Genomic DNA, 6,873 nt, shown 5'->3' with positions numbered 1-6,873 from the left:
AAAAGGATGGAAATATAACCCCAGATATACAGAAATAGTCACTCCAAGGTCACTCAGCAGGTAAACTTCAGAGTCAAAAACAACTCAGGCCTCTCAAGTACCAGCACTGCACTGTGTATATCTTACAGAGTAAACCCAAGATGATATCCTTCCCCTTTACTTTGTTATTTGATGTCACTTGCTTTGTCATGGCAAATTTAGGCTCTGATTCTGGAAGTGAAGGAAATTTAATATAACTTAGAAAGGTCCACATAACCTGATATGACTACTGTTATGAGTAAAGTAATTCTGCTTACGATTAAGTATTTGCAGGACTGCGGCCTTAGATTAGCAACTCCTCAGTGCTTCTACATTTGTTATTCTGAACCACTTACAAAATGTTTGAAAGCTCAAAAATAATTACTATGGAAAACAACTGATTAGCTATTGAACAAAATTGTATGAAAAGAAAACAAAACAAGATTCTGTTAAAAGTGCTAATAATGCAGGCCTAAAAGAAAGCAATTCCCTCATATGGAATAATTAATTCATATTCTAATAACTGTCTCTTAGATTACAGATGCCCAAATTCTGTCATTAAAGTGCCATGTCTCCAGAATATTTATTTCAAACCTGTGCACCCCAATACAATAATAATGGTAGCAGCAGAACTTTTCATGTTTAATTTATATAAGCGATTACATATGCAGAGAAGTACTTAAACACATACAGCACACTGCATACACATATACACACGTGTGTATTTATCAAGTTCAAGTGGGCATATGATCATAAGTTATATATAAATAAAAAATAATATGCATGCAATAGTTGTATATATAATTTATAGATACTAATTGAGTCAAATTCTCTTTTCTTTAAACAAACTGTAGAACTACCAGACACAAAGATCATTTATGAAGATCAGATCCTTGAAAGATTTCTTAAACTTGGCATCCAAAAAATCAAGACATAAAAAATAAAAAATAAAGATAACTGATAATTTTTAAACATCTTTAACTAGGACTAGAAACTTCCTTGAAATGGTAAAATCTTCAAATCTATAAACTTAAATTTTCCAAAAGAATTAGAACTTTTGTGAATACAATTAAAATATCAAGATTTTTCCACTCCAGTGCACTGATAATCTCATTAAATCTGTTGAAGCACCATTATGGGAACATGAAAGTATAAATAATCTGAAAAATATTATAAATAAAATTAGCGTAATTGAAAAACCTGCAATACATTACAATGCAGTCAGGTGTTCAAAATGATGCAAGGTTTACAATTATTTTATATAAGTAAAAATCACCCTTGCCTGCTCAAGTAGAATAACTGGTCCCTGATTACAACAGGTAAAAATAAGCTGGAAAACAGGGTGATGAGTAGTGAACACTGTAATTCTAATGCATTTCTGGGAAAAGTATTTGGCAAGAGAGGAGTTATTAATGAAAAGAATGTCTCTTGGAGACCATGGGACCATTTTGGCAGCACTATACCACTTCTGCATCACTCTTAAGAGCACCATTGAAAAATATGTTCTACCCGCATGCATCAATGCCAGAAAATAGGTAGTGAAGGTAGCCTGAGGGTTTCTCTCTCCATCCCCTCCTACTCTGGCTGGTATTTTTAAGAACACCATAGACTGAGAGATTGATGACAGCCCCTTGGGTAGCTTCAACATTTGGCTATAGCCAAGCACCCATCTTGACTGGGTTGGCAATGTCACTCCATCCAGGCTTTGACCTATCACCAAATTTGGGATCAAAAAGGAATTGTACCCCATGGTCATAGTGGTATAGACTGGGTGCATCTACACAGATGCTTACTGAGGAGTTGTCTAATTAACTATGCAGTAAGAGTCACTGTTTGCATGAGTGGTACTATTAGGCTGGAGTAAACTAATTAACTCTGCTGTAGGATAGTACTGCTCAACACAAATACTATTCTAAGGTGGGGTTACTTACTGGCTGGAGCACAAAGGTGCTACAGTATGGCCCTAGCCAGCCCCTCCACAGCACGTTGAGCCAGGCAGAAGCAGCCCCAGGCTGGCAGGCTGACCCCTAGGGCCTCCTGCCATCTGGGGCTGTGCTGCCCTAGCTTAATGTGCTGTGGTCCCAGACACATGTGTAACACGGTGCTGGGGAGAAATAAACTCTGGTGCAAACTGTGATGGAGTTTATTGGGTCACATTAATATTCATGTGTAGACATGTCCACTGTGGAGGTTTTTGCTTTCCTTTGTAAAGGAAGGCATTGTTCTCTTTGGATCTCTCAAGTACATCTTAACAACCCTTGTAGCAGCAAGACACTGACAGCCCTCATCCTCTGTTTTACCCGTGGCAGGTTAGGGTGTTCCTGATGTTTTTGGGTAATATGCCTTGAAGTTGTACAGTAGGGTTTACTATATTTTCAGAAACAGGTTAGATAAGGACTTGTATGGGATGGTTTGGATAGGGATATCTGACATCTGGTCCTTTCCAGCCCTATTTTTTCTATGATTTCTGGGTTTGATAGATGTGAAGCAGGAGTGAATATGTGGGACACTCTTCTTGGCAGCACTCTTAGTTGTGCTGTGGAAGTAGTATAGACATATTTAATTTATTTTGGTGGGGCTACTCTTGTAATGATATTCTTGCTATACCCCCTGTGTAACATGGGATCTACTTACATTCTTGTAGCAAGGTTTTGGTAAAGTAGACAATAATTAAACATTATACATCATAATATTACTGTTTCACTTGTATATTAAAATGATATATTTAAAAATGTGGGCAACAATAGCACCTCAAAGATATTTACCATAATGTTGCAATACATAAGTAATTCAAAAAACTATAGCACAAAGTAAAAAAAAAGACAGAACACTAATTTAGTTTTCTAGTCTGTGTTTTAAACACAAACACACAGGAGTGTATTAATGGTAATTAGTTATAATTTGTTCCTAATTGCTAGACCAGGCATTTGGAACTTCTGTGGCTGCTCAGGAACTATTCCTCATGTCGAACTACTTAGAAGAAACAGAGACCCTCCATAAGCAACGTTTCTATCTCATTTATCAGGGTCTTCAGTAGTCTTTGAACACAATCCTATTGCACAGGGTCAATAACCACTAGTTCTGTTCAATGTTGGATACAGCAGTCCTGGCTGTCTGCCATCAAGGAGCCATTGTGTAGGGCTGTATCAACCCCTTCCAAAATATTTGAGCTCTGTGTTCAGCAAAACTGTATTTTAGATGGGGCACTTGTTAGAAGAAAACAGGATTTGGGTCAAAATAACCCCACATCCATCCCTTCTATTACATCCGAGACTGAAGTAAAGCTTTCTGGCAGAACATAAGTACATTTCTGCAGTGCTAAATAATCTAGATTTATGAACAGACTTAGGTTCCCTTCCCACTAACATAGTGGATGTGAGTCACTTTAAAGAAAGCAAACTGCTTTGTCTGTAAGACAACCCATAGATAAAGCAGCATTTGCATTTTTTCTATCAGTTTGGCAACACTCCTCGCAGAAGACAGCTGTCCCTGCCAGCATATTAAAAGTCAAAATAGAATACATAAAATTAATTTATAAAAAGGCAGCATCCTTTAAAAAATCTTCATCCATCAGGATTTTCTTTTAAACTGGATGATTTGGATGGGTATGACTGGTTCCTTTGTCAACACTTCCATAGCCACATGGAACAATTTTTTAAAAAATCACAAATAAAATGAAAATTGCTTGCTGTCTGAGTACTGCTCCCCTTCCCTTATGCCATTTCTGACAACCACAATTGAAAACATGCCGTGCCTCCTCTGCATCTGATGTGCAATAGATACTATGTCAGATGCAGGGCAGCTGTGACAGGTTATGCAGTCATTGTGAGGAGAATGAGAGGGTACAGAAGCAGCTGTAACTGGTACACTTGTCAGTTGTCTGTAATGCAGAACAAACTGTGTAAACCAGTGCTATAGATTGCTCTTCTGACCTCTATTGTACTAGACAGTCTAAGAACTTCTGATCCACACAGTTTACATGCTATCTGTGTAGAATGGCAATTGCTCAGCTGTACTGAACCTTGTTTCCTAATTGTGCCAAGAGGATGCCAGAGGCTTTATCTGCCTGTCTCTCATCTCAAATTATACCAATGATTGAGCCCCACAAAATGATGAAAAAAACAATGCAAAGAAAGACAAGACAAAGATACTAAAGTGCTAGATTCTGACCTATGTATTATTATATAGATGAGTGAGTGCTGAGGAGTACACATGATACAGAGTGCCACACCTCTATGTATCAGCAAAAAATCCTGTAACGGGTCTTTCTTCAGCACTACAAGCAGTGCATTTCTGGCTTGATGTGTTAGCCAGAAGAAGGTATGTGCAGAATCATTGCCCATCCCCCTTTTAGTTTTTCCTACGGAAGAGAAAGTAGCAAAGAAAGGCTTTAGTACTAGTCAAGCAGTTTTAGGTTATCCTTTGAATTAAGACTGTCTTTTTTGCCTTGTTTTGTTTTGTTTCTTCTCAAAGGCTGTGAAACACCAATAATAATATCCATTGTTTGTATCAGGTTTGGCAGTAGTAGTGGTGGTGATATCCCACTTTTCGGGTGCATTAAAAACAGAGTTCTATTTAACCTAGAAATGAGTAAAGTGCAGCTTGTGACCAACTCTGAGTCACTTAACTAAAACGAAGGAGTTATTCTATTTTCCCTTCTGGGTGCATAAGGAATATGGAATAGGAATATGTATAGAACTGCTATCCTATAATGAGAGCAGTTACACATAAAGAGGAGGTAATAGATCCTCTATGCTATTCAGGTAATGGGGTTGGCTGCAAGTTGCACTTTGGTTGTTATTCATTAGTTTAAATTATTTTGTCAAATAGCAGCATTGTTTCTTTTCTTAGTCCTCTACATGGAATTTTTGGCACTTGAATACCCAAAGGAATTTTATTCCTAGATATGTAGGCCCATATGTATAGATGACTACTTAGATGTGTACACTGGAAGGATGGCAGGAGAGAAAGAGAGAGGGAAACTTACCTTTCCCCCCAAAAGTCAAGAAGCTAGGGCACTTGCCTGAGAAGTAGGGGACCTTGGTTCTAGTTCCCACTTGTCCAGAGGAGGTTTGAACTTGGGTTATTCTGATTTTCTAGCCCAGTGCTTTTACTGCCACATCACAAGTTAGCTAATATTCAGACTCTACCCTTCTTCTCCTTTAGAAGCTGATCCATTAATATAGTCACTGGCACCAACAGACGGAGGGGACTGCAACAGGGAGGCACTTCTAAATTTAACATACATTAGCTTAATGCACTTTAAATAGCTTTAGGCAGCCATCTACATGTGGACCTGTTAAAATGCATTAACACTGTGTGTGGACTGACTTGGGACTAAATTTAGTCCTAAGTCAGTCCACACACACAGCATTAATGCACTTTAATGCATCTACATGTTCATTAATGTGCTTTAACTGTTCATGCCTGTATCAAATTTGGGCACAAACAGCTTAAATTCACCATTTTTAAGCGCATTAAAGGTGTGCACATGTAGACAAGTGTCCTAATAAGCCTTAAATTTAGGCTAATGCACCTTAAACCGTCTCATGTAGACGCACCAACTAAGAACAAGGCCCCAACCTAGAACCCAAGATCCTGTGACTTTCAGATCCGCAGCCATGTCATTAAACCACACACTCTCTGACTTACTTCTTTCCCATCCTCATATGTCTCCCCTACACCTCCATTTTGTGACTTCCCAGGAGGAAAGCTTCAAAAGGAGTGCTGAAGAAGAAAACAGGTAATGCCTGATTTTTGACCTGATGATTAGAGTGCTGTGCTGGGAAGACAGAGAGACCCAGCTTCAACTCCCTTCCCTTCCCTGAGTGGGGGCCTAGAACCCAGATCTCCTAGCCTCCCAAGTGAGTGCCTTAGCTGTTCAGCTATTGGGTGAAAAAAAGTCAGGAGGACCCTTTCCTACCCCACCAAATTCCAGAGTCTAAGTCTGGTAGTCATGGCTTTTGGTCATCTAAGGCTGCTAAGCATTGACAAGGGGTACACATGTGACATATGTATTGACCTGCCTGCTACTGTCCATATAGTTATATATAGTCATCCACACATGATGGACTACATGTCCAGTAACAGAATTACTCTGATCAAGTAAGCGCCAGAAATGTCATGTATACAGCCAAAGAATAAGCTTTTAAACAACCAGTGTCTAAGGATGAGAATGCCACTCTGTGCTGATCCAAAGATGGTTTAACTATAATCTAGGTGCAAGAAAGATAGCATTAGCTTTAAGAAGTTTATTCTTTAGATGTGGACATTTCAGGTCCATAGTCCAGTAGTGACAGTCAGTATTATACTTTGACATCCAAAATAGAGATTGTTTTCTAGCAGAGCTGAAAGTATGTGGTATGTTGGCCACTCTCCATCCTGTCTGGGAAATAAATGGGTTAAAGGCAAAGATCCACTTAAGACCAAATGCTCATTTGACTAATGTAGCTGATGTCCATGCAAAGGAACGATGCATAAGACACCATAGCCAGCTGTCTTGATTCCAAAGTCCAAAGAAATAGGTAATCTTTTACAGCTTGGTTAACTGGAGGAAGCTTTCAGCATGAGACTAGGGCAGGGGCAGACAAAGTCCAGCCCACAGGCCGGATCTGGCCAGCAGTGGACTTCATTTCCCAGTAGCCCCTGTCCAGAGAGTGAAGGCTGCAGATTGTGGCACTCTCTTGGCCCCAGACCAAGCTATGCCTACTGAAAGATTCCAGTGGCTCTGGAGCAGCCCCCTGCCCTCCCCTACTGTGCGCTGTGCAGCACGGCTGGGGCCAGTCTCCATGGCAACCCCAGCCTTGTGCTATCACAGCACAGCCATGGCTGGGGTCTCCATGGAGACCAGCCCCA

The sequence above is a fragment of the Gavialis gangeticus genome, unplaced genomic scaffold (genome assembly GCF_001723915.1).
Source record: "Gavialis gangeticus isolate Ggan-Ray unplaced genomic scaffold, GavGan_comp1, whole genome shotgun sequence".
NCBI classification, from domain to species: Eukaryota; Metazoa; Chordata; order Crocodylia; family Gavialidae; genus Gavialis; species Gavialis gangeticus.
Note: the sequence above shows the minus strand (reverse complement) of the source record.